The following is a 26,165-nucleotide window of genomic DNA, read 5'->3' as shown; positions in this document are numbered from 1 at the left end:
TATGTCTATTCATTGTCATCTCTGCAACCTTCGTTAATTTATTATGAATTTACAATCTATTATGAATGCATCTTACAATCTTGAAATGTCTATTACACATCAACGGGGCCTGTGTTCATTAACGTGCCCTTTTTAAATATTACATCTGGCATAAAATAACTTCACTCTGGAAATACCACAATCCAGTATTACTGTCTGCTAAGAATATTTCCTTCTCCCAACCACTCGACTGTTAGCACTAGTCTTTTCTCACTGGCCGCGCGGCACCAGCATCTAGCTGCTGCATGCGCGCGCGCCATTCACAAACATTCCAGCACGGCAGGGAGCGGCTGTCCCCTTGATCGTCATGTCGGTTTCGAGTTGTGCTCTTCGCGGTAAGCATACCAGCGTTTTTTGCTTAAGCAAACATACCGACAGCCCTTACGAATATCCTGCTGACACTCTGCATTATCTACAGACTAATGCACGGACTGAAATTGCGTGAGCTTGCCGTCTGATACCATAACGTCGACTATGTCATCGACTGACTCGAATTAGGTAATTTTTTCCTTTTCTCCACTTAACATAGTGCTGGTTACGAATGTCGGTCGTCAGAGGAGTACTTATTGTTAAGTTTTAGCCACACGTAATGTGCCAGATTCTACTCACCGATTCCAGCTTTTAAATGTTTTCTCTGCCCCGTGTGTGTATTGTTTACAAACCATTGGCAATAATACTGTCCTGGTTGTTTTAGGGGTTTATTAGTGACTTAACCCAGTTTCCTGTCCTATTGCTACAACTTTCAGGCAACGGGTCTATTTCTTCTGACCATGCTCTCAGTCTTTTGAATGTTTTTAACCCGGAGGGGTATATGCAACGAGGGACGGCTCACACCCTTTTTTTTCTTGACTTACCTTGTATCCCTTTCATTCGGATATACAGGCGTCCCTCGTTTTGCAACAAAAATATGTTATTGTAGACCACTGCCTCAATGTATGCTCTTTGAATTATCTCTCCCCTTGTGGGCTCATGATAGATATGGTACATTACTGTAGCCTACCCTTAATGGGACCATGATTTCATTAGTATACCATATTCTCCATTCGCAGATATTACCCCAAGCTCACTTTCCAGAGGAGCCGGCTGGCCCTTCAATCAATTACCTCTACCAAATGAGTGGTAACTATTCAAATGGTTGATCTAGTCTCTTTTTTATATATTTAACCCATGTATTGTTATACTAAAACCCCCCCTTTTTAACTTTAGGTGCCCCCCTTTCACATAACGTCCTGATGAAGACCCCATTGTAAGGTGGAACTAACCTACACACGCCAGGGGTCGAAACGTCGACTGTCTCTACATGTGACCTACCCAATATTACAACAATGGATTAATTATTGTGTAATCATTATATATGGGATAGGAACGTTTTTGCTGTTCATCAATATGTGCGGTGACTGAACTCAGCACCCTTGTGATCTAAACGTATTGAATATTGTTACATCACATGTCATTTTTCTAAATTGGTCTGTCCACTACCTGTATCTGCACAAAACCTTCCCTCACGGCACAAAAAACCCCCTCCTCTCCTTCTTCTTTTATTCTATGGGCACTTTGTGAATATTGAATACATGTGTTACATAAGATGTTTGACTAAGAGGATGTGAATAAATAACATCCGTCTTGAAACTATGGTACGAGTCATATGTATCTAAAATTAAGAAAAAGTTTCTGTGCATACAAATTCTACATAGTTTGGGACCCCTACCTATGTACACATTGTAGCTAGCAGCAGGAAGTCCACGTGAGCAGCAATTCAGCACAAGCCGACCTCAGCGCGCCGCCAGCCAGCTGAGCTGCAACATACACACACACACTTTGCAGCGCTTCAGTCAAAGTGATAGCTGAGACACTATGCATTATGGGAGACAATGCATTTCAGTGCGGTGACGCAGTGCACCTCACCGAAATGCGTTAGTGTCACGTCTGATGCTTGATACTTGGCAGTACTGCTTCCTGGAAACTGAGTCTGGTGGTGTGGGGGTCCTTAGTGAGGGAGAGGATGAGTTGGGTGTTATCGGCGTAGGATACTATGCTGAGTCAATGACGATGGTGGCGAGGGGGGCCATGTAAATGTTGAAGAGCGTGGGGCTGAGCCATGATCCTTGGGGTACTCCGTAGTTGATCTCTGTGCGTTCAGAGAGGAGGGCGGGAGTCTGATACTTTGAATTCTGCCGGTGATGGTGCAAGAAGAAGCTGCGTTAGGAGAGGGACAAAGAAGGTGGCACAGTGGTATGGTGTATGGTGATGACAACTTGGCATAAACAGCAAAGACTAGGGTTAGGGCGGCACCAAAAGTAATTAGGGTAAAGGTTCATTTCTGTATATGTACAATTCCCAAATGCAGTGGTAAAAAATGTTTACACCAGCATTTTTCTTTTTTCCACAGATATACATGTTAGTTAAATAAAAATATTTATTTCCATGAATTGTTTGATTGCTTATACTGTGCTGCTTTTGTACAGCACTAATCAACATTTCAATATATCTCAGCTGAGAACTGATATTTGACCAAGGAAGTCGTCTGGTGGTTTGTCCATTGATTTATTGACATGGATATAAATATATCAGCTTGCTGGTTCTTGGTAATCCATTTTGTGGCTTATGCTCACTTGCAGGTGGCAGTTCTGGCCTTCTCTGCTGGTCATTAAGATGAGCACGCTTATAAAATAAGAACTGATACTGATATGAGATAACTTCCATTCCTTGTAGTTGTTGAAGATGCTACAGTGTGGTATTTTCAGACAGCGCTACGAAACAATTGTAATCGTAAATTGTATTTATATAGCACTTACTACCCAAGACTAGGGGCCAGATGTAGGTCGGTCGGTAACGGCCGAAAATCGGTATTTTAGGCCGTTACCGACCGGTATATGGGTGACAGGTATGTAGGGGGCATTATTTTACCAAATCGGTAAAATTACCGATTCGGTAATTTTACAGATTCGGTAAAATAAAAAATCGGTAAATTTACCGATTCTGAGGCACCGAGATGTAGGTGGGACTCTTCAGAGTCCCAGAGGCCTTACAGAATCGGTATTTTACCATCAAATCCAATTTGATGGTAAAATACCGATTCCGGTGTGCATGCACATGTGTGCATGCACACCTATGCCATGTGACAGGCAGACCTGCCCTTAGGGCATGTATGCCTGCCACATGGCACCCGAGCCTGTTTTGGGGGTGCCAGAGGGTGTCAAAGTGACACCCCCTGCACCCTTGTGCAAATCGGTATTTACCGATTCGGTAAATACCGAATCGGTAATGCCCATTCATTCCTATGGGCTTCAAAGCCCATAAGAATGAATGGGCATTACCGATTCGGTATTTACCGAATTGGTAAATACCGAATTCTTCAGAATCGGTATTCCAGCACATCTGGAATACCTACATATCCACCCCTTAGATTTACCGATTTTTAATTACCGAATCGGTAAAATTCGGTAATTAAAAATCGGTAAATCTATTTTACCTACATCTGGGCCCTGGAGTTGAAGCACTTTTCGGTAAATAGGACTCTACTCTGGATCCCAAGATTAGAGTAAAATACTTACTGGCAGATGCATCAAGCAAAATACCTCCCGGTAAAATACCGAATCGGTAAAACAGGCCGTTGCCGATCGCTAAACCTGAAAATGCCATGCATCAACCAAAAATCGCAAAAAAATAAAGAATCGCTAACAACATCCCCTCGGTAAATTACCGATTCGCTAATCAGACAATCGGAAATAACGAACACCAAAGCTGACCTCGGTAATACCGAATCGCTATTAAAGAATCGCAATGGAATGCATGAACAATCGCTAATACCGAAAAACGCTAAAATCGCTATTTAGCATGAGCAAAATAAGGGGAATCTGAATCAGGAGGTAAAGTTATTTGAAGGATAGAAAAAAATATATATATCTCAGCAGGTGCTGACAATCAGTAACCCTTCACATATGCCCTGGGAAACCCCACAAGTCATCAAAAATGGCTGCCCACTACGTGCTTGCTAGGAGGAGGAGGAATAACGCCCAGGCTCAGCGCAGGAGGATGATCCAGGACAGGGTCTTCAGGGTGCGCATCACTTTGCTGGGGCAGACCGAGGAACAAGTGTACGATAAGTACAGACTCAACCGTGCCATGATCATGCGCCTAATAGCAGATCTGGAACCATTACTGCAGCATGAGACCCGTAGGACCAACGCCATACCAGCCCATGTCCAGGTCCTATGCTGCCTGCACCTACTGGCATCTGGAAGCTTCAAGGGGGTAATAGCTGAGACTGGAGGCGTGTCGCAAAGCGCATTATCACGCTTCTTCCACCGGTTCCTAGAGGCCGTGCTGACATTCATGAATCGCCACATCACCTTCCCCACAACCCCCCAGCAGCTGACCCGCACCAAACGGGAATTCTACCAGGTGGCACAATTCCCCCATGTGATAGGGTGTGTTGACTGCACGCATGTCCCCATCTGTCCTCCATCAGCCACCGAATACATATACCGCAACCGGAAGCCATATCATTCTATTAATGTGCAGGTTGTGTGCAATGCTAAGTACATAATTACGGACCTTGTAGCCCAATTCCCCGGGAGCACACACGACGCTTACATATTCCGTCACTGTGGCCTCCACAGGCGCCTGATCAACGGTGAATTTGGAGAGGGACACCTACTAGGTACATATTGATGCATCATCGTCCACTCCATCCCCACATGTATCATTGCATTCATGCTGATGACCTTTCTCTCCCCATCCTGCAGGTGACAGCGCTTACGCATTGCGTGAATATCTACTGACTCCCTACCTCAACCCAGCTACACCGCAAGAGCAGCGCTACAATCAGTTGCTAGAGCGCTCATACTGGCTCGCCTTGATTACGCGAATGCACTGTTCAGTGGCATTCCGGCATACCTGGTCAAACGCCTCCAAATTATTCAGAACGCGGCTGTTCGCTTATTATTTAACATCCCCAGGTGGAAGAGCGTTCGCACGGAGCTGCGCTCGCTTCACTGGCTTCCCGTAGCGCAACGGATTCTGTTTAAATCTTTGGTGTTGGCGTTTCGGGCAATTCATGACCAAGGCCCCTCGTACCTGAGAAAGAGATTCATAAGGTACATTCCGGCACGCACCCTGAGATCTGCCTCTCTGTTTAAACTGTCCCTACCCCGTTTTAAACGTGCCAGACTGGGCGGTCAGTCACTGTCTGTTGTGGTGGCTCGGGCCTGGAATGCCCTCCCGCACCATCTACGCTCCACACCGACAGTGACTGCTTTCAAAAAACATCTGAAAACTCATCTATTCACGAGTGTAGGCTAGGAGGATCCCCCGTTGTTCTGTTCTCTGCCGATTTGTCCCTTTCCCCGCGCCAGGATACTCACCAGTAATAGAGCGCGTTACAAAACGGTTTATAACATAACATAACATAACATAACAACAGAGCACACATCAGCACACGGAATGTGGTCGAGCGTACTTTCGGCATCCTCAAAAGTCGCTTCCGAATACTGCACAAGACTGGAGGTGCCTTGCAGTACGACCCAGTGACCTGCTGCCAGATCATAGCAGTCTGTGCCATCCTGCACAACATCGCCACCCGCAGGGGGATACCCATAGAGGTGGACGGAGAGGATGAACAACGTGCACAGCAACCCCCCCCAACACCAACAGGCGCATGTGCCCAACACAGCAGAAGGGCAACGGAGGCGGACATACATCACACAGCATCATTTCTGAGACAGGTAAGAGATGCCTTGACAACAGTATTTGATTTGGAAGGGTTTAATGGAAATGAACACCTGACAGGTGCAGAAATATGTAACTCAAACATGATGCAGCTGCAGTAGAAGTTAAACTTCAATTGTCCCTTCTCAACACGGGTGATGCACGTGGCACTATAATTGGGCCATGGTTACGTCACGATGGATAGTCTGACTTTGCCACTTGTCTACTTGCGTTTGCCGGGTACCCCCAGTCTCTTGTCCTGTGACTCCTCTGCTTCTCCACGATGGGTGTCAGTGGCAGTTGCGCTGCGCATACTGCGCCTCCTCCCGCTAGTCTCCGGCAGGGAGACGCTGCTCACACTGGAGGCTGCCTCACTCCCCTCATCCACTCCCACACTGCTGACACTGGCTGACCCAGGCTGCAGTTGCTCCACTGCAGTGGTCACCCTCTCAAGGGCCTTTGCCACATCCCCACTATAATGCCCTTGGTCCACTTGCAGGGACACGGACCTGCGGGACAGCACAGCTGTGCTGTTGCACAGCTTATTGATGGCCTTGTTGGTGGAATTCAAAGCGAGCATGACCTGCTTGTGACGCCAGCGCTCACTTTGTTGGCCTGTGACTATGGCACGTGTCATTTCCTGCAGGCAAAGCTTGATCTCATTGTTACCCGCAGCAACGGCAGTGGTGTGCTCACGCACAGCGTCAGTCATGTTGCCTATTTTGTTGCACAGTTTTGTCATGGAGAGTTTCATAGCACCCATGTGTCTCCCCTGCAGGCGCTGGACACGCAGCATCCGGGCCTCCACAGCTCCGTACCCTTCGGACGGATCCGCTTGTCTTGCTGCTGCCCTGACCAGGGGCACAGCCCTCTGTCTGACCCGCTGACGTGCTGCAGTTTGGGTGGTTGGAGTGACGACAGCCTGGCGTGGGACATTTTGGGGTGCTGAACTCTGCTCCGACTCCATCTCGACCAGGGAGGGAACATCTGCCCTGCGGCTCTGCGGAGTTGATCCGCACTGGTGGTGGTGTCTTTGCCCGCGAGGATGACGGTGGTGGTGGTGGTGTCTTTTTCCGTGAGGATGGCGGTGGTGGTGGTGTCTTTTTCCGCATGGATGGTGGAGGTGTTGTCCGCGGTGGTGGTGAAGGGGAGGACATGGCTTCATGTCCCTGTGAGCACTCCGCATCGGTCAGCACTGGTGACTGCGAGAAGACGAGGCGGTCACTGCCGTCAGAATCCATGGGGGATGCATCTGTGTGTGAAACAGTGCATAGTTAATATAAATGTATTGTATGTGGATATAGCATTGTTGTCTCTAAATAAAGCTGTTTTTTGGACAGACATTTGGCCCTTTCCTGCTGTATTCATTTCATTCACCTCTGGGGTCAGACATGCACTCCTTCATGTATTGACTACAACTCCCATGGTGCAACACTGTGGTGAGGCTATGTGTTTGAGGCATGGCTACATGTGCACTGGGTCTGGCATGGGGGAGTGGGCAGGGATTGACTACACGCTGCATTGCTACGCTGCCATGCATCTTACCTTGTCCTCCTTCCGCAGCACCAGAGGTGTCCAGATGGGTGACCCCCACAACAGCTTCCGGCTCTATGGTAGACTCCACTAGGTCCTCCAGGGCTGTGTTAGGTGTCACATTGGATGTGCCCCCACCTGTGCCTGCAGCATCCTTGACCCTCTTCGCAATCCTCTCCTTGGCCCTTTTACGCAGGTCATACCAGCGTTTTTTTAAATCGTCGATGCTGTGGTGGGTGACTCCGCAGGCATTGACCTTGTCCTTGATGCGCAGCCACATCTTTCGTTTTTCAGCCTCAGGCACCTTCAGCGACAACTTCCCAAACAGTTTGTCATTGTTGCTGGTCACACACTCTATCAGGATTTCGAGTTCCTTGTCTGAGAACTTGCGCTTCCTCTTTCTGTGTGTGTCCTTTCCCTGCTGGGGGGCCTCCTTCTCCATCTTGACCTGCTTGCCTAGTCCTGGTTGCTGCTGGTTCAGTCTGGCTCCTCAGCTCCTGTGCTCTGACTCCTCCTCTGAGCTCCTAGGGCACAGAATGGAGCATGGACTGTCCTACTTCCTGGTTGTGATTTCATCAGCCTGCTTCCGATGCGTCACGTATTTTTGCCATTTCGCAAATACCGGATTCACTAATACCGATTCGGTATTTGCTAATTCGGTATTTGCTAGTCTCGCTGACGGTATTTCGCTATTTAATACCGATTTTTACCGATTCGGTAATTAATACCGAATTCATTGATGCATCGCGGTTTGCATGTCCTTAATAGCGAGTCCTTATTTTTCGCTATTAAGGACATGTAATACCGATTTTTGATGCATATGCCCCTTAGTAGATTAGTAATAATAATGCCAATTTCAGACATCCTGCATTTCTACTAATAATGGATCTTCGAGTTTGTATATACTTCCTTACAATTGATTTGCAAGTGACCTTACCCATTATACTCACCTGCCTAATTACTGACTTATCTACATAAAACACAAGGCTGAACACTGATTGCACAAAAACAAACCAATTAATAAGAGGGTCCAAGGGTGAGTTTAACGACCCAAACTAGATACATACCCCAATATACAATATTCATAACATAAACAGTATCTAGGGGTCAAATGACCATATGACTCAACTATGGACACGGACCTCAACACAATACAAGAGAAGTAGTGGATAACCGAAAATGCAAGAAAGTGTGACATGTGATTACCAAGTGAAGACTCAAAAACATGGGCAAATATTCCCATCAGTAACCATTCTGTACCGCCCTTTTTTAACATCATTCGGGTTCTCCTTGCCCAGGAGACAAGACAACACAACACAGCCTACTGATGTTATCAAGGCTATGTGTAGTTCTTAAAAGAATGTGTTATCAAGAAGGGTGGTATTTCTAAGGAATGTAATATATTTATGGTTTACTGAATAAGCAGTGCAAAAATTAAGTGAAAAACAATAAATGTGATTAAAGATAAAATTGGATGAACTGAGTAGATTGTTGATTTTAATGATATCTCTCAATTGTCCAAGTTTTAAAAACAAAGTGATAATACAGATTTAACAAAATATCTGTAAGCAATATTGGTCGACATGTTTCAGCATTAGAATGGAATAGTTCCTATGCTTTCTTCAGTACCTGTTGGCAACTACTGCTGATCGAGTGAGAATAAAATCAATATCACCTGCAATGTTCAGGATGCATAATCCACCACATACTGTTATCGTATCATGTTGTAGACACGACAGCCACAGGAGAAACATGGAAATAAAGACAGAGAACAAATTAACAGAATTATGTCACATTCCAGACACATTCATGTAGTCAGTGTATCATAATGAACATCACTGTATATCATAATCATGCCATTTCGTACTTATTGATATTGCTAATTTAAGCCACTCACCCATTTGTAGTGGTGATAGCACTTCACCACTACTGGCTGCAGCTCAGGTTTAGAGGAGCACCGCTCTAAATTTAAGGTTGAACACAGAAAAACAATTCATTGATCCCATAACTAAACAGATTTACAACACTAACACCACAGATGCCCAAATCGACAGGAACCTGATCGTCATATGTGGGTGTTGTCGCGCTTTTCACGTGCCCATATTACGCACACAACAAGATTTCTCTTTGGTAACTTTTCGACTACTTTTAGCATTCTAGATTAGGCGTTTAACTCAAATTGTCAGACAAAGCACAAGGGCAACCACCGTATGTCATTTTCAGTTATAAAGATTGCCATATGACCCAGTGGGAAAGACTTTCCATTATCAGTAAATGTACAATGACCTCGAATGAGGTGTCGGGCCATCATCTATAGGTGTTGTCGCGCTTTCCACGTACCCATGTCACGCACACAACAAGATTTCCCTTTGGTAATATTTTGACTATTTTCATTAGTCTAGATTTAGTGTTTGACTCAAATTATCGGACAAAGTACAAAGGCAACCACCGTATATCATTCTCTAATCATAAAAATTGTCATATGACCCAGTGGACAAACTTTCCATTATCGGCTAAACTCCGAAGTGTGCAAAGCTAAACTCCGAAGTGTGCAATGACCTCGAATGAGGTCTCGGGCCATCCGGAAGATTAAACTAAGCCCAGTGCCGCACTGCGCCATTTGCGGCAGCCCCCACGCTAGTTAACAGGGCGCCACCAGCGTGACCCGCATTTCTTTGTAATTAGAGCCTAAAGCGGAAAAATAGATCATCTTGCCGCAGTGTAACGTACCTGTCCGTCGGTGTCTCCACACAGTCGTCTGTGCTGTCTGGGGAGGCACCGAAAAGCAGGAAGGCTCCTTGTTTATCAGAAAGTGGAACTGCTTTGGAGCACGTGATCGCGGTCACATAATTCACAGGCATGATGGAAGTTGTGGTCTTTTACCTGTGACCGCGATAGTGTTTTCCGTTGTGGACCTGCATTCACAGCTTTTGTGATTATTTCGATGTAATATTTATAACAAACAGCATTAATAAAACGGCCAGAGTTTATATATTTGGCCGCTAGTTATTGAACAACGTCTGTTTGAAGTCAGACTTTTACAGTATATTAACTGAAATAAGACCCCATAGGAAATCCCGGTTAGTTGTTTCACAGAGGTCTGCTGGTCTATTTCTGGTATATGTATTAAAGAATAATTTGGAGAATGTTTTTAAAAAAAAAGGATGTATAGAGTGTTTTTAGGAAGTATTGTTAGAAGCATATGTACAAATAGTGTATACAAAAGATTATGGCTATCCTCACACTCTTACTACCCACAACAGATGGAACTTGTCTTTTAACATCTACATGGGTATGACGAACATACTGGGCATGAAAAACATTCTGGGTCTAAACCATCAAAGGGACATCCATGGTATTGGTTCGTTGAGTCCCTCTTTATCACTGTTTAATTTATAGACCCACTTCTGCTCTTTTTTTAATAGGAATTTGCCGACATCTGGGCAAAATTCTGGTATAGTGGGCTGTTCAAGAACGGTCCAGTAGAAATCATTTGGACCGTGTCCAACCTCAAGAAAGTGCGATGTTAGCCTGGTCGCTTGTTTGCGACAGCGTACTGTACTCTTATGTTCCAATATTCTTGTCTTAATTTTCCTTGTCGTCATGCCCACGTACCGCTTCTCACATGGACAGACTATAAGATAAATTAAGTTCTCACAGTTGCAGTTTGTGAATCTGCGTTGTTCCCAGGGCCTGATGGTACCTATATCCACATATGTTGATTTATGTGTTTGTGGGCATACTGAGCACGTCCCACTCGGATGGTGGCCCTGTACTGGCGGCAAATTCCACAGAGTGCCTACCTGTCTTGGTTCCTTATTCTTTGGTCGTGTGTGGACTAATTGGTCCCTGAGACTCTGTCCTCTCTTGAAAGCAAAAAGGGGCAAGGGTATCTCATCCCCACTTGTATTTAATATTGACCAATGTTTTCGAATGATCTTCTGAACCTGATTGGATCTGATGTTAAAAGTGTTCACAAAAGTGATACGGCTAGACTTCTCTTTTGGTGGATTTATTTCAAGAAGGGCCTCTCGATGATTGTTAGACGCTCTCTTCTTTGACTGACGAATTATGTGACCGCGATCACGTGCTTCAAAGCAGTTCCGCTTTCTGATAAACAAGGAGCCTTCCTGCTTTTCGGTGCCTCCCCAGACAGCACAGACGACTGTGTGGAGACACCGACGGACAAGTACGTTACACTGCGGCAAGATGATCTATTTTTCCGCTTTAGGCTCTAATTACAAAGAAATGCGGGTCACGCTGGTGGCGCCCTGTTAACTAGCGTGGGGGCCGCCGCGAATGGCGCAGTGCAGCACTGGGCTTAATTTAATCTTCCGGATGGCCCGAGACCTCATTCGAGGTCATTGCACACTTCGGAGTTTAGCTTTGCAGACTTCGGAGTTTAGCCGATAATGGAAAGTTTTCTCCACTGGGTCATATGACAATTTTTGTGATTAGAGAATGATATACGGTGGTTGCCTTTGTACTTTGTCTGATAACTTGAGTCAAACGCTAAATATAGACTGTTGAAAATAGTCAAAATATTACCAAAGGGAAATCTTGTTGTGTGCGTGACATGGGCACGTGGAAAGCGCGACAACATCTATAGATGATGGCCCGACACCTCATTCGAGGTCATTGTACATTTACTGATAATGGAAAGTCTTTCCCACTGGGTCATATGGCAATCTTTATAACTGAAAATGACATACGGTGGTTGCCCTTGTGCTTTGTCTGACAACTTGAGTTAAACGCCTAATCTAGAATGCTAAAAGTAGTCGAAAAGTTACCAAAGAGAAATCTTGTTGTGTGCGTAATATGGGCACGTGAAAAGCGCGACAACACCCACACATGACGATCAGGTTCCTGTCGATTTGGGCATCTGTGGTGTTAGTGTTGTAAATCTGTTTAGTTATGGGATCAATTAATTGTTTTTCTGTGTTCAACCTTAAATTTAGAGCGGTGCTCCTCTAAACCTGAGCTGCAGGCAGGTGGGGTGAAGTGCTATCACCACTACAAATGGGTGAGTGGCTTAAATTAGCAATATCAATAAGTACGAAATGGCATGATTATGATATACAGTGATGTTCATTATGATACACTGACTACGTGAATGTGTTTGGAATGTGACATAATTCTGTTAATTTGTTCTCTGTCTTTATTTCCATGTTTCTCCTGTGGCTGTCGTGTCTACAACATGATACGATAACAGTATGTGGTGGATTATGCAACCTGAACATTGCAGGTGATATTAATTTTATTCTCACTCGATAAGCAGTAGTTACCAACAGGTCCTGAAGAAAGCATAGGAACTATTCCATTCTAATGATGAAACATGTCGACGAATATTGCTTACAGATATTTTGTTAAATCTGTATTATCACTTTGTTTTTAAAACTTGGACAATTGAGAGATATTATTAAAATCAACAATCTACTCAGTTTATCCAATGTTATCTTTAATCACATTTATTGTTTTTCACTTAATTTTTGCACTGCTTATTCAGTAAACCATAAATATATTACATTCCTTAGAAATACCACCCTTCTTGATAACACATTCTTTTAAGAACTACACGTAGCCTTGATAACATCAGTAGGCTGTGTTGTGTTGTCTTGTCTCCTGGGCAAGGAGAACCCAAATGATGTTAAAAAGGGCGGTACAGAATGGTTACTGATGGGAATATTTGCCCATGTTTTTGAGTCTTCACTTGGTAATCACATGTCACACTTTCTTGCATTTTCGGGTATCCACTACTTCTCTTGTATTGTCTTGAGGTCCGTGTCCACAGTTGAGTCATATGGTCATTTGACCCCTAGATACTGTTTATGTTATGAACACTGATTGCAACAAGTCTCATCTTTCAGTATATGGAGGCATTTAACACTTAAACTTGGGATTTTAGAAAAATGTGAGGATCAAAAACGTCAGAGTGGAGGAACGACAACCATGGGCAGTGCCTACTAACTGGTAGAGGGAATGAAAGTTTGAAAATACTCCCTTGGCCATGAGGTCAGTTGACCAGCTGACCAATTATTTATTCACCATCTGGTTCTATGAATTTTAGGCAGTGTTAAAAGCCACCTTGGGATTTTCTCAGCAGAATCTTTGGAAACCACAACACCAACACTAGTGCCTAAGAACTTCTAAAACTACTGGGAATTTTCAATCTCTTATGCTGGTTTAGCAGTACCATTACTCCCAGCAACCATCCCATTCAAGTACTCACATTGTAAAGTTGTGCTCTGTGGAAGAGAACTCTGTACTTTCATTGTTAGAAGCGACCTTTGAGATTTGCTGACAGAAAACTAGAGGAGATAACAATGTGTTGGTGAAAGAACTTAGGCCCAGATTTCCTAAGGTTTAGTGGAGATACTTGTACCATGCAAAGCAGTTTGGTGACTCAGTGGACTAATGCTCCACTGCAGGAATCTGTGTTTGACCTCATGGTCACAGTTTTTTCATTCTAAGGCAGATAAAATGAGTACCATTGTGTTACGTAACAATACACATCCATCTATCAAGACCAACATGTCATACCATAGGAAAAAGGAAGTTTGCATTGGCAGTTGATGCGACTGCAGTGTAAATGTATTTGTGTTGAGTAGCATTGTTTATGGAAATTCATGCAACTAAAAGCTGCACATTTTCATAAAACTTTGCATCGCATAATTTCTAGTGAATCTAGGGGGCATATTTACAAGCCCCTATCGCCACCACAACGTCACTTGTCATGATGCTGCGGTGGCGATAGGGGCTTTGACTTGTTTACAAGTCAGCGTTAAGCCACTTAATGTGACTTACTGCTGGCTTTTAAATAAGGCACCCTTTCACGCTATACTTAGTGGGAAAGGGGAGGGCAATGGGTGTTGCGGTGGGCGCTCCACCGCAACACCCATTAATTTTGATGCTGGCCAATATTTTCAAAGTCGGCGTAAATCTGGGGCAGCACCAAAATTAAGACCAGAGAAAACCTGCTCTTACCTTGGTGCAATGAGGATAAATGTTTAATTTCTCCTTGTTTTTAAAGTTTCCATGTGTGCTGCTTTGTGCAGCACACATGGAAACAGCAAAACGCCATTGATTGTTCATGTGCAGGAAGGTGTCCCTTCCTGCACATAAACAATCATTAAGAAAAAATTACATTTTGCAACTTCTATGTGTGCAGCATTAAGCAGCACACATAAAAGTTACAAAACACCATTTAAGGATTGTTTATGTGCAGGAAGGGACAGGTTCCTGCACATAAACAATCTTCCCCTGCAACGCAGATACCATTGCATTATGGTACAAGGGTGCCTGTGTTGGCACTAGGCAGCTGAATTTATTGCCAGCTTTGCAGGAAATAAAGGGCTGGACCATATTGTTGGAAATATGGTGCAGTCCTGCATTTCAGAAGTGGGGGAGCACGGCGTTAACCCAAGAAGGCTAAAGCCTGCTCCCTCACTTCTATTTTACATATGCCGCTAGATCTTAGTATTTGTTGATACACCCATGGTGATCAGTTTTGTGAGTTGGTACTTAGGCATAACATTAGTGTGAAACAGTGATATGCAAGTTCCCTCCAGCATACAGGCCGACAATCAAGCTTCCAAACCTTTTTAACCGACTCAAATTTCTTTTAATAATGACCCAAATATTGTCCATTGGCATAAGCTGCTTTCCTCTCTGGGCTAAACACAAAAGGTGAACATCCTATTGTTTGCAGTAAGACAAAATCTGAATTAAAAGGAAAGTATTGTTTTAGGGAAAACATCTTTCTTTTCCAATTGTAATGCACTAATAATGTCCGGCTAGATGCTCTTGTACTGTAAGCAGTTTTTCTTCTAGAGCAGTATAAATTGAAAATTGCTGAAGACACAGTGAATGCTAAACATTGATTGCAACCAAGAATCCATAACTTTGAATTGTATTTTGTCTTTTTAATCTTTTTGGAGTGCCTTGATTTGGATATTTGTAATTGAAAGGTTTTATTGCTGTGTTGTATATTTTAACAGGCATTGTAAAAGTCCTACTTCAATTAAGTATGAACTCTGACTAGGAAAAATAGCAAACACCAGTAACACATCTACCCAGGTCTCTGTGGTATCAGAATACAGTTGTTGGAGCATCTCTACCAAAATATCACGCCATCAGAGTTAAGTAAGAACATATACACCCAATGATATTTCTGTTAATGATGGCAAGATTTATGTCAGGCGATATTTCTGTATATGATAGTCCGACATCAAATAAGAAATGGCTTAACAATTGCATTTCGAGTGAGGGTTGCGGCTTCTCTCCAATGAATGTTTAAAAATAATTGATGGCAATTTAGACATTTTAAAGGAAATTGATCAGCAACATTGGCAAGCACATGAAAAGACACAAACATCTGTTTTGATCACTCACCCAGAAATATGTTGAGGGAAATATAGCTAAAAGGAGCATTTTATAGCGTTTTGTGGCTAACAAAGACCAGAATTTGATGTATTATAAATTAATTTTCATAGGGTTTATATGAAAGTATTGCAGCCACTCATGTACTTCTTAATTACACATTACACAGAGGAGAAGAAAAATCTCAATACACTGTCCTGATCTTAGAGTGCATAATATTTTAGTACAAACAAACATCCCAAAGACCCAGTGGAATTGAAAATATGCATTTTGTTTTTGAAGCCGTCATTGTATGTATTATTTACATTTTACCTTGTATAGATATATGGTGCAGGTCATTAGAGACCCAGTGGAATTGAAAATATGTATTTTGTTTTTGAAGCCATCATTGTATGTATTATTTACATTTTACCTTGTATAATATATGCTGCAGGTCATTAGAGAACCAAAATACACCAAACAGTGCCCTGTATAGCATGAATCTCAAACATATTAACATTGCCGTCCCAATAAACACAAATTCCCAAACTTCCTTTGTAGAGAATTTAGTAGTACAATAACACAACAATAATACTACTAACTTACTACAAATTCACCAACTTGCTTGCAGAGACTGCCTCCGCATCTTCTCCTTTGTCTGTGCAGAGATCTCCTCCCTGACTGCAGAGTCTCAGCACACATAACTATATGTTTTTGTAGGAAATGTGGGAAGGACAGAGGGGAATTGCTGGAAAATGGGAAATGCTTATTACTAAATGGGATGGGTAAGAGAGGAGTAGGGGGGGATGAAGGGAGGGTTAGGGAAGGCTTTAGGAAGGGGCATGCACCCAACCAAAAAGGGTAAGCCAGTCAAAAATGTCATAAATATACTCCAGCTCAGAGCTGGAGTAAGTCTAGCACCACACATGGCCACTCATGGGTACTGCAACACACTCCAATAGAGAGAAAGGGAGGTAGGGACATAAAACAAAACCCCACAGGAGCTAATGTTAAATTAAATTAAATTAGTGAACATGTTTAAAAATATAAATAAATTGTATTTAATGTTAAAAACAGTTCTAAAAATAAATCGTAATTATCACTTCATTTTAAAATATGTCATTAACATTTTTAAAATGTAAAAGTTGATGTGACATTAATATTTATTAGACTAATTAAATTCCTGTTACTTAATTCAACATATCTCTTGGAATACTTTTAAATACATATTAAAAATATTTTTTTTACATCAGGTGGAAATTTATTTTAATTAAACCCTCAGAAAACTAATGTTATTTGACATGTAATGTATTCAGAATATTTACATTTTTAATTTAAACTAAATTAGGAATGCTATATCATTTTATTATATTCTAAATTAAAAATAAAAATGTAAAATAATTAATATTAATGTTTAACTTAAAAATATGTATCTAGTTTTATAATAAAACTTTTAAAAAACTTTGAAATGTTCTCCATACTTTAGCATATGGAGATCTCTGCCTCTATAGTGGAGGTTACCGCCAAATATGCAGAATGTCAGATACGATCATAAAGTCACTACTAGTAATAACTTTATGGTTGTGTTGGACTTGACCCTTTCTGCAGGATCATCCCCAACCTTTTTACCCTCACTGCTTTTGTTTCTGCTGAATTTGTTTTTGTTGGCCATTGGACTCTGTGCACTGTACCACTGCTAACCAGTGCTAAACTGCTTGTGCTCGCCTCTAAACAAAGTAAAATTGGCTTATTGACAATTGGCACATTTAATTTGCTTTCAAATCCCTAGTAAAATGGTACTGTGTGTACCCATGGTCTGTAAATTAAATGATACCAGTGGGCCTGCAGCATTGAGAGTGCCACCCAAATAAGTAGCATTGAAACGTCTCTCAGGGCTGCCCTTCCAACCTGTGTGTGCCATTTTAAGCGTGCCATTTCAACTTAGGAAAACCGGGAAACAGCCATTACTATGCAGTTTTAACCATGCGTAGCCATTACATCGCATGCGTTACAACGCACGCGATGTAACAACTCGTAGCATTTACTACGCATACCATTACATTGCATGCGCTTTTATAAGGCATGCGATGTAATGGCTATCAACATCGTTGTAAGGAAACTGAGGCTGTTTCCTCACAACAACATGCACCGCCCCTCAGACGATGCTGGAAGCAGGAACCGGGAGCAGAGACGGCAATGCTGGAGAGGTACCACGAGGAAAGAGAGGTAAGGGGGATTGGAGTGGGGGTTACTTTTGTTGTGTTTAGGGTAGTTTCAAAGTAGTGTTGTAATGTGTGTGTTGTGTGGGGTTGTGTTTTACGTTTTAGGGTGTTTGTGTAGTGTAGTGTAGTGTAGTGTCTTAGGGTAGTGTCAGTGTTTTAGGGTTTAGTGTAGTTTGGTAGTGTTTGTGCAGTGTAGTGTTTTAGGGTAGTGTTGTAGTGTTTGTGTAGTGTTTTAGGGTGTAGGGTAGTGTTGTAGTGTTTGTGTAGTGTGGTGTTTTAGGGTTTAGGGTAGTGTTGTAGTGTTTGTGTAGTGTTTTAGGGTTTAGGGTAGTGTTCTAGTATTTGTGTAGTGTAGCGTTTTAGGGTTTAGGGTAGTGCTGTAGTGTTTGTGTAGTGTAGTGTTTTAGGGTTTAGGGTAGTGTTGTAGTGTTTGTGTAGTGCAGAAGGGTTTAGGGTAGTGTTGTAGTGTTTGTGTAGTGTTTTAGGGTAGTTTTGCCGTGTTTGTGTAGTGTAGTGCATTATGGTTTAGGGTAGTGTAGTGTTTATGTAGTGTAATGTTTTAGGGTTTAGGGTTGTGTTGTAGTGTTTGTGTAGTGTAGTGTAGTGTTTTAGGGTTTAAGGTAGGGTGGCAGTGTTTGTGTAGTGCATTAGGAGTTAGGGTAGTGTTGTAGTGTTTGTGTAGTGTGTTAGGGTTTAGGGTAGTTTTGTAGTGTTTGTGTAGTGTAGCATTTTAGGGTAGTGTTGTAGTGTTTGTGTAGTGTCGTGTTTTAGGGGTTAGGGTAGTGTTGTAGTGTTTGTGTAATGCATTAGGGTTTAGGGTGGTGTTGTAGTGTTTGTGTAGTGCATTAGGGTTTAAGGTAGTGTTGTAGTGTTTGTGTAGTGTTTTAGGGTTCAGGGTAGTGTTGTAGTGTTTGTGTAGTGTAGTGTTTTATAGTTTAGGGTAGTCTTGTAGTGTTTGTGTAGTGTTTTAGGGTGTAGGGTAGTGTTGTAGTGTTTGTGTAGTGTAGTGTTTTAGGGTTTAGGGTAGGGTAGTGTTGTAGTGTTTGTGCAGTGTAGTGTTTTAGGGTTTAGGGTAGTGTTGTAGTGTTTGTGTAGTGTAGTGTTTTAGGGTTTAGGGTAGTGTTGTAGTGTTTGTGTCGTGTAGTGCATTAGGATTTAGGGTAGTCTTTGTGTAGTGTAGTGTTTTAGGGTAGTGTCAGGGGTTGTGCAGGATTGTGTAGTGTTATTGCAGGGAGAGGACTGGGGGTCGGGGAGGGTTGTGCAGGAGTGTAGCTTTACCACGTATGCCTTTGCGTTTTAATGGCATGTGTGGTAAAGGCATAGTTGTGGTAAAAGTTTGCGATGTAATGCCATGTTGTTGTCATTGACATTGCGTAGTAATACCCGCGTTGTAATGGCACTCGTGGTATTGGTATGCAATGTAATGACTTACATCCAGCAAAACCTATTGCCATCCCAAAACCTTCCTTTTAAATACATGTTAGTCAACTCTAGGGTAGGCCCTGAACAACCCAGAGGGCAAGGAACAGTGTATTTAAAAAGTTGGACATGTACTTTTAAGTTTTACATGTCCTTGTAGTAAAAAAACTCTTGAATTCATTTGTCACTATGTTGGAGTTACCTAATCACATTTAATAAGCTGTAACTTCCAATTGGAATGAGGTAAACAGCTTGAGTATGGTGTCTAAATAATTGTAATTAGCAACCCTCTTTAATGGAAAAGTCAGATTTTTAATCGCAATTCTGGAAATGCCACGTTTAGAATGTTTAGACAGAGAGGTTGGGTCTATTTAATCAGCAAGGTTAAACCACCTTCTATATACAACAAAATATCTTTGCTGATGATTATTCGATCAACATTGTGGATTGAATAATCATCAACAAAGGTATTTTGTTGTCCTTTTAGAAAGTTGGCAATTTCCTGTTTCAGCTATTTAATGCCTACAATATGTCTCTGTATCTTATGACTGGGTGTAGTTGACAGTTGGGTTTTGCATATTCTTCCTAGACAGCCACACGGAGTAGAGAGGTTAGGTGTGCCTGGATGGACCATCACTGGCAGAATGGGCGGGCAGAGATGGGCCCACCCCTACCTACACTTGAATAGACTGTGTACTGGCTCAACAAAAGGGCTGCATATCCCCTGTGGTTTAGTCTGGAGCCAGTGCAGGGAAGGCAGGATGCCTGACGATTTCAAAGGGAAACCTCCAGAAGCTTCTCCCAAATTCCAGAGGGAGGACACCAAATATAAATATTAGACCTCACGCACCACCTCTTCAATACACTTCTGGACCTGTGAATACCTTGCCAGGAAGAAGGACTGCTGTGATACTGAAAGGACTGCCATTCGGCTGGACTGCTGCTCTGAAGGACTGCTGCCCTGTGAAGCTGACCTGCTGCCTGCTGCCCTATTGCCTGGGTGACAAGGACTGGTTCTGCATCTGTTGAACCCTGGACTCTGCCATCTTTGAGTCTACCTGACAAGTGGTGTTATCCTGAGTCCCAGACACTTGAAAGTGTGCCTACGGTGCTCTACCAGCCTCTGTGGGTCCAGAAGACTGACACATCTCCTCTGCTGCGGTGTGCTACCATGGGAAGAACTAACGCATCGCCACTTCTGCTTGAAACGGCTCTGTCACAAAAACCTGCATTACAGTCCATCGTCTCATTGGAACTGCCGCTGTGTGATGCAACCTCGTCTCGGGCCCTCGCATCTCTCATCAACGGCAGCCTCAACAACAAACTCTGCATCACACCCTCGCAGCTCATCGAAAGTGACACAGCGCCAAGACTCCACGATGCATCCTTGCTGCCTGGTTTTGCATTACAAGCCCTCATCAGCAGGATCCTTGATAATGATGCAGAACTTTGCAGCACAGCCTCGACACATCTCGAACGCTATGCATCACTTCAGCTGCACGATACTACCTAAACCAGGAATTTAGGTACTGAGTTCAGTGGGTCTAACTGGGTCCCTGTAGCCGGCCCATGCCCCATTACTGTCAGTCAGAACCTGTGACTTTATGCTGGCCCGGTGCAGCCAGATAGCCACAGCTAGCACTTTGTGCTTTTTTGCGCAATTTTCACTGAAATCTTTAAAAGTGCATATCTCTGCTTTTACTTATATGATTTATGTCCTTTTGGTATTGTTTTATTTATTAAAAATTACTCTCATTTTCTAAACTGGTGTAGGATCGTTTTGTGGTGTGTTTTCACTGTGTTACGGTTTGAAGTGTTGCAGAAATACTTTAAACATTGCCTCTGAGTTGGGCCTGACTGCTCTGTGCCAAGCTACCTGAGGGTTGAGCACAGGTTAATTTAGGGTTTGCTTGTGACTTCACCCTGACAAAGATTGAGGTTCCTGCTTGAGTAGGGTTTCACCCCCTCAACCAGTAACACAATTTCTTACAGGCTGCATTTGAACAAGATGTTTGGGAGGCCCTAGTAAACGTTTACTGCAACTGACGAGCTTCACAAGATCATTGCTCCGGTCAATATGCTGCAGCTTGTTTCCATATTGAACAGTAACATGTAGTGCAATGATCACAATTCAAAAATCCCAATTTTGCTACTGCAGGATGGGATTTTGTAGATCAAAATGACAAAAAAGTATGTGAGAAATAGACGGGCAAATTATTATTATATTAAGAACTAAGCAGCACAACCTAATCCCAGGGGCAGCAGAATGATGTGTGCAAACACACAAGAAAGGGGAGAAATTCATAGGAGGTCCAGTAATCCATACATCAACATGCGGCAAGCAAAGAGAGATGCTGTTGAATGAGTAAAAGGATACCAAAGAGGCAATAGTTGTGATGTAAGCAGTAACCAAGCACCATTTTCTTTATTTTGTAAAGTCTGGGACACTGTCTACTGCTCAACAAATACTTGAAGTGTATGGAAGAGCAATCATGGCTGGCAACCTGAGCAGAATCTACAAAACACTAAAAGGCCCAGATATCTCTTATTTCTGCTAGCCTGAAGGAAGTCAACATTTTGAGCAGGGGTTCATGTCCCAAACCCATCTTAAGCTCTTGAAGACTTTCAAATGTAGGAAAGCCCTTGTCGGGTCATAGCTCAGACCCCAGCTAGACAGACACTCTGCACATGGGAGGGTGAGAGACAAATTGCTTAGTAAATTGCTGTCCTGAAAGTGCAAGAGTGAATCAGCTTGCCTTGTGTTACCCTGCTGTCCTCATCCATCCATGCAGACCCAATTATTTTCTAGGATCTTAGAGGCCCTACTCCTTTCTAGTTTGCATAATGAGGCATCCTACTAACCTTCTCGAATGTTCTCCCTGAACAACTTTCACTTTCATTTTTAGTAGTGAATGCCATTTCGAGGTTAAAAAAAGAGGCAATGTGATGACAGGAGACTTACCCTGCTTCCATTATTTCGGATAGGATAGCAGCATAGCACCAATTTGGTAGTTCTCAATTTGTTTAGTCTTAGCCCAGATCTTCTCTTTCTTGTGAGCCCTCTTTCAAAACACTTTGAGGTTTCCAAAATGTCATGAATCTAATCAGCATTCAATCTATAACTGTGGTGAGGAAGACAATCAGTGTTGGTTATATGGCTGGTACAAATTGTGCAATGTACTGAATGTCATAATTTGTGAAACATTCATTGGTTAAGGCAATAGGCACTCTACTACCCTAGTGGTGGTAATGATGTTGTTGGCACTATACTAGCAAAGGTCTCAAGCAGGGCTGCGTTCTGGCCCCGCATCTTTTTAATCTTTTTATGGCAGACTTAGCCCCAACTCTAAATAAGATCCCATCCCATCCACCCAAATTAGGCTCCTTATCTCTAACTCACCTATCCTACGCGGATGGCGTGGTATTGTTGAGCCTAACGAAGATTGGCCTTCAAAGGTCACTGGTAGGGCTGGCGGAATTCATAATAAATAACAACCTGGAGATAAATACAACAAAAACAAAAACAATGGTCATCACCAGACGACGGTAAGTCAACCCACACATCCAACTGGAGGGAACAAAACTAGAGGCCGTGACCAACTATAAGTACTTGGGCTTCTACTTTGATAATCGACATAACCATCAGCAGCAAAAGACGTACATTGCCCAGAGAGCAAACTCACTGTCATTTGCTTTTAGATCTTTAGCTAAAAAGGTTACGGGGCCATCATATAAACCTTTATTGGCAACGATAAAAGCAAAGGTGCTTCCCACCCTGTCATACGGCAGCGTGGGATTGCACGGGAAAGACACGGAATTGCTCAACAAAATGCAGACAGCCATCTTTAAATCCACCTTCCAAATTGAACGGGGAGCTTCACCAGCACAGATGAGATTAGAATTTGGAATAATAAATGAAACAGTGGGAAGAAAGTACGCAATCATCAAGTACTGGTACAGTTTGAAACAGAACAAGGCAACCTCAGAACTGCACCAAGCACTGTGGGAAGAAATAAAAGCTGATGGTAAATCACCACACAACCAGTACCTCGAGAAGGACATAACTGAGACTGGAACAAGAAATCTTTGGGAACTCAATCTGCCCTACCCAGCGTTCAAACAAGTCATAAACAAGTCAACAAAATACCATTCTCTTCTACTTGACAAAGCCACCTTCAGCACAAGAAAACACGCTTGGATGGTCATATCGAACTACAAAACTCTCACTGCAGCCCCATATCTAACAATTACATTCCCAGTTTATAGAAAACAAAAATTAATGGGGCTCCGTCTGGGAAATTTTCCATCAATCATGGGCCTACCAATTTGGGTGCACGATGGACCCAAAATCTGTAGACTATGTGGGAGCAGTAAGGAGGACTTTATTCATCTTGTTCGTATCTGCCCGAAATTAGCCCAAGCACAAGCTGCCTTCCTGAAAAAGGCTATGAACAAGCGAGGCATAAGAACGTGTAGATCGGCGATCATGTCAACTTTGAACCCAACAGACACCCGTTTGAACTGTCTATTGTTAAAGTTCCTCGTGGCTCACACCCAAGCACTGAAACATAACTTGGTACCCTGTCCATAAAAGGACAACATAACTGCGGTTGTTTTGCAAGAGGGCTCTTTTGAACTTAATAACCTATAATAACAGAACTCTCGGATCTATAAACCACATGGATTGCTTTATTGTTTTTAAATAACAAAACCTTGCACTAGACTCAGAATGTTTTAGAATGAACTAGCAGCCCATCCCGACCTTGTCCGGGAGCAATCAGGCTTCAGGGCCCCCGCCCGCCCCGGCCCCCGCCCGCCCCGACATTGTCCGTGGGTCCCCCAGAGTAGCAGCCCGTCCCGACCTTGGCTTCAGGGCCCCTGCCCGCACCGACATTGTCCGTGGGTCCCCCGGAGCCTTACCTCATCCGCCGCACCTCCCCGCGCTCCTGAGTTCACCGGTCCACCGCTCCTCGCCGCTCCTCCCCTCTCCTCCCCGCCTGTCCGCCGCTCCTCCCAGCCTGTCCGCCGCTCCTCACTGCTCCTCCCCGCCTGTCCGCTGCTCCTCCCCGCGCTCATGTCCGCCGCTCCTCCTCGCGCTCCTGGACGTCGCTCCTCCCCGCGCTCCTGATGTCAGCACGCACGTCGCGGCCGGCGCTACTTCCATGGGACTACTTTTTTTTCTCGTAAATTTTTTCAATAACGTATATTTGTTAAATTTATATAGCCTATGTCCATCTGCACACCCTGACAATTTCAACGATGTATCGGGTGTGTGGATTGGCGCTGTGGTTCCCGAGTTTACCCGCCTCAAAGGTTTAAAGTTCTTTCTTTATAATAGTAGTATAGATTAACAGAGAATGTATCCATACATAAGGAAATTTTTAATGCAGTAGTTGATTTTATAAAATGTATTGTTATGGTTTTAACTAACTGAAACAATAAAATAAAATAAATAAAAAAAAATGTTGGTACAGTTAGTGGTAATGGTAATAACAATGATGGTGGTAAAAGTGGTGGTGCTATGGGTGATGGTAATAGCCATGGTGGTGGTAATGGTAATAATGGTGTTTGTGGCAATGGTAGTAGTAATGTAAGTGATGGTGTGGTAAAGCTGGTGGATGGAAGTGGTGGTAGTGGGAATGAAGGATCTGGTGGCAGTGTAATGATGGCGTTAATAGTTTGGTGGTCATCATTGTAGTGGCTGTTATGGTTTTATATTATTTTAGAGTGTTGTATATACATTTTCTATTGTTGATTGCTCTGCCCCTACAAATTAGATCTTTCCTTGGTATGAGTTTTGTAACAGAAATAGGCATGAAATAAGTAATTGTGTCTATAATAGTGGAGTATAATGGGGATTGCGATGTAATGTGGTGGCAGAAAGGGTATGGCGATAATGGTGGTTGCATTCATAATTGTGGTGGTGGTAGTGGTAATGGTAATGGGATGACGCTGGTGTTGATGGTAGTTATAATAGTGCTGGTGGGTTTAAAAGTGGCCATGTTAATTGTAATGGTAATTTGGTGTGAGACATGATGGATATGGATGTGTGAGAGGAGGCACAGATATGGGGAGAAACAAGTTATGTTCATTAAGGAACCAGCAGAGGTCAAATTGCATTCAAGTTATGTATTTACTTTGTAGCTTGTAGAGCGAGCGGCTAACCCCAACGGAGGTGTTCCGGCGCTAGCAACAGAGACAGAGAGGTTAGGGCATGTTGTCGGGTGCCACTCGGTTCTAAGAAAGGCCAAAGAGCCAGGTTTTCAAGGAATTACGGAATATAGATTCTGAGTTGGCCTTTCTGCTGTGTTCAGGCATTAAGTTCCACAGAGATGCAGTTCTGACGGGGAAAGATATAAAGATGAAAAAAAAAAACGAATACTGCAATAAAAAATGGTGTTTCTCATATATATCACAGTCAGTGTACTCTGTAGGAGACAGAATAATAGACAAAAAAAGCCAATAGTAGGACGTTATAAAGAAATACTCCTTGGGGCAGAACCCAAGCCCACTCTCTATGTATTTTAAAGAATGAGTAACAATGCAGAAATCTATACTATCTATGCTGCACTGACAACTGGGAATCCGAGTGGCTAATGGGTTTATGTAAATGTTGAAAAACACTAAGCTCCATACCAATCCATGCAGTACTCTCGAGGAATCACTTCAAAGAGAAGATCAGACATACCCTAAAGCTACCTGTTGGGAGTGGTCAGATTGAAAAACGCGATTTAAAACTGCTTCGCAACCTATCACATTAGGCAGTCTCTTGACCAGGACTCTATGGTCAAAGGTACTAAAAGCACCAATATGTCTAACAGACAGCTGCGGTTTGTGGAGGGAGTTCAGTGGGGCAGGGAGGCGGTGCAGGGGAGGGGCAAGGTG

At 43.1% G+C, this 26,165-nt stretch overlaps 1 long non-coding RNA gene across 1 annotated transcript; it reads left to right on the top strand.

Annotated features, from left to right (window-relative positions):
• The first annotated feature begins 267 nt into the window (after positions 1-267).
• On the top strand, positions 268-1,584 carry LOC144792966 (uncharacterized). The gene is made up of 4 exons (XR_013602645.1): positions 268-374; positions 458-537; positions 1,089-1,158; positions 1,246-1,584. It is a non-coding gene; the product is annotated as an uncharacterized LOC144792966 (long non-coding RNA).
• Positions 1,585-26,165: the final 24,581 nt, after the last annotated feature.

The sequence above is a fragment of the Lissotriton helveticus genome, chromosome 11 (assembly GCF_964261635.1).
Source record: "Lissotriton helveticus chromosome 11, aLisHel1.1, whole genome shotgun sequence".
In the NCBI taxonomy this organism is placed as follows: Eukaryota; Metazoa; Chordata; class Amphibia; order Caudata; family Salamandridae; genus Lissotriton; species Lissotriton helveticus.
The sequence above is the reverse complement of the archived record's forward strand: the minus strand, read 5'-3'. Positions and strand labels throughout refer to the sequence as shown.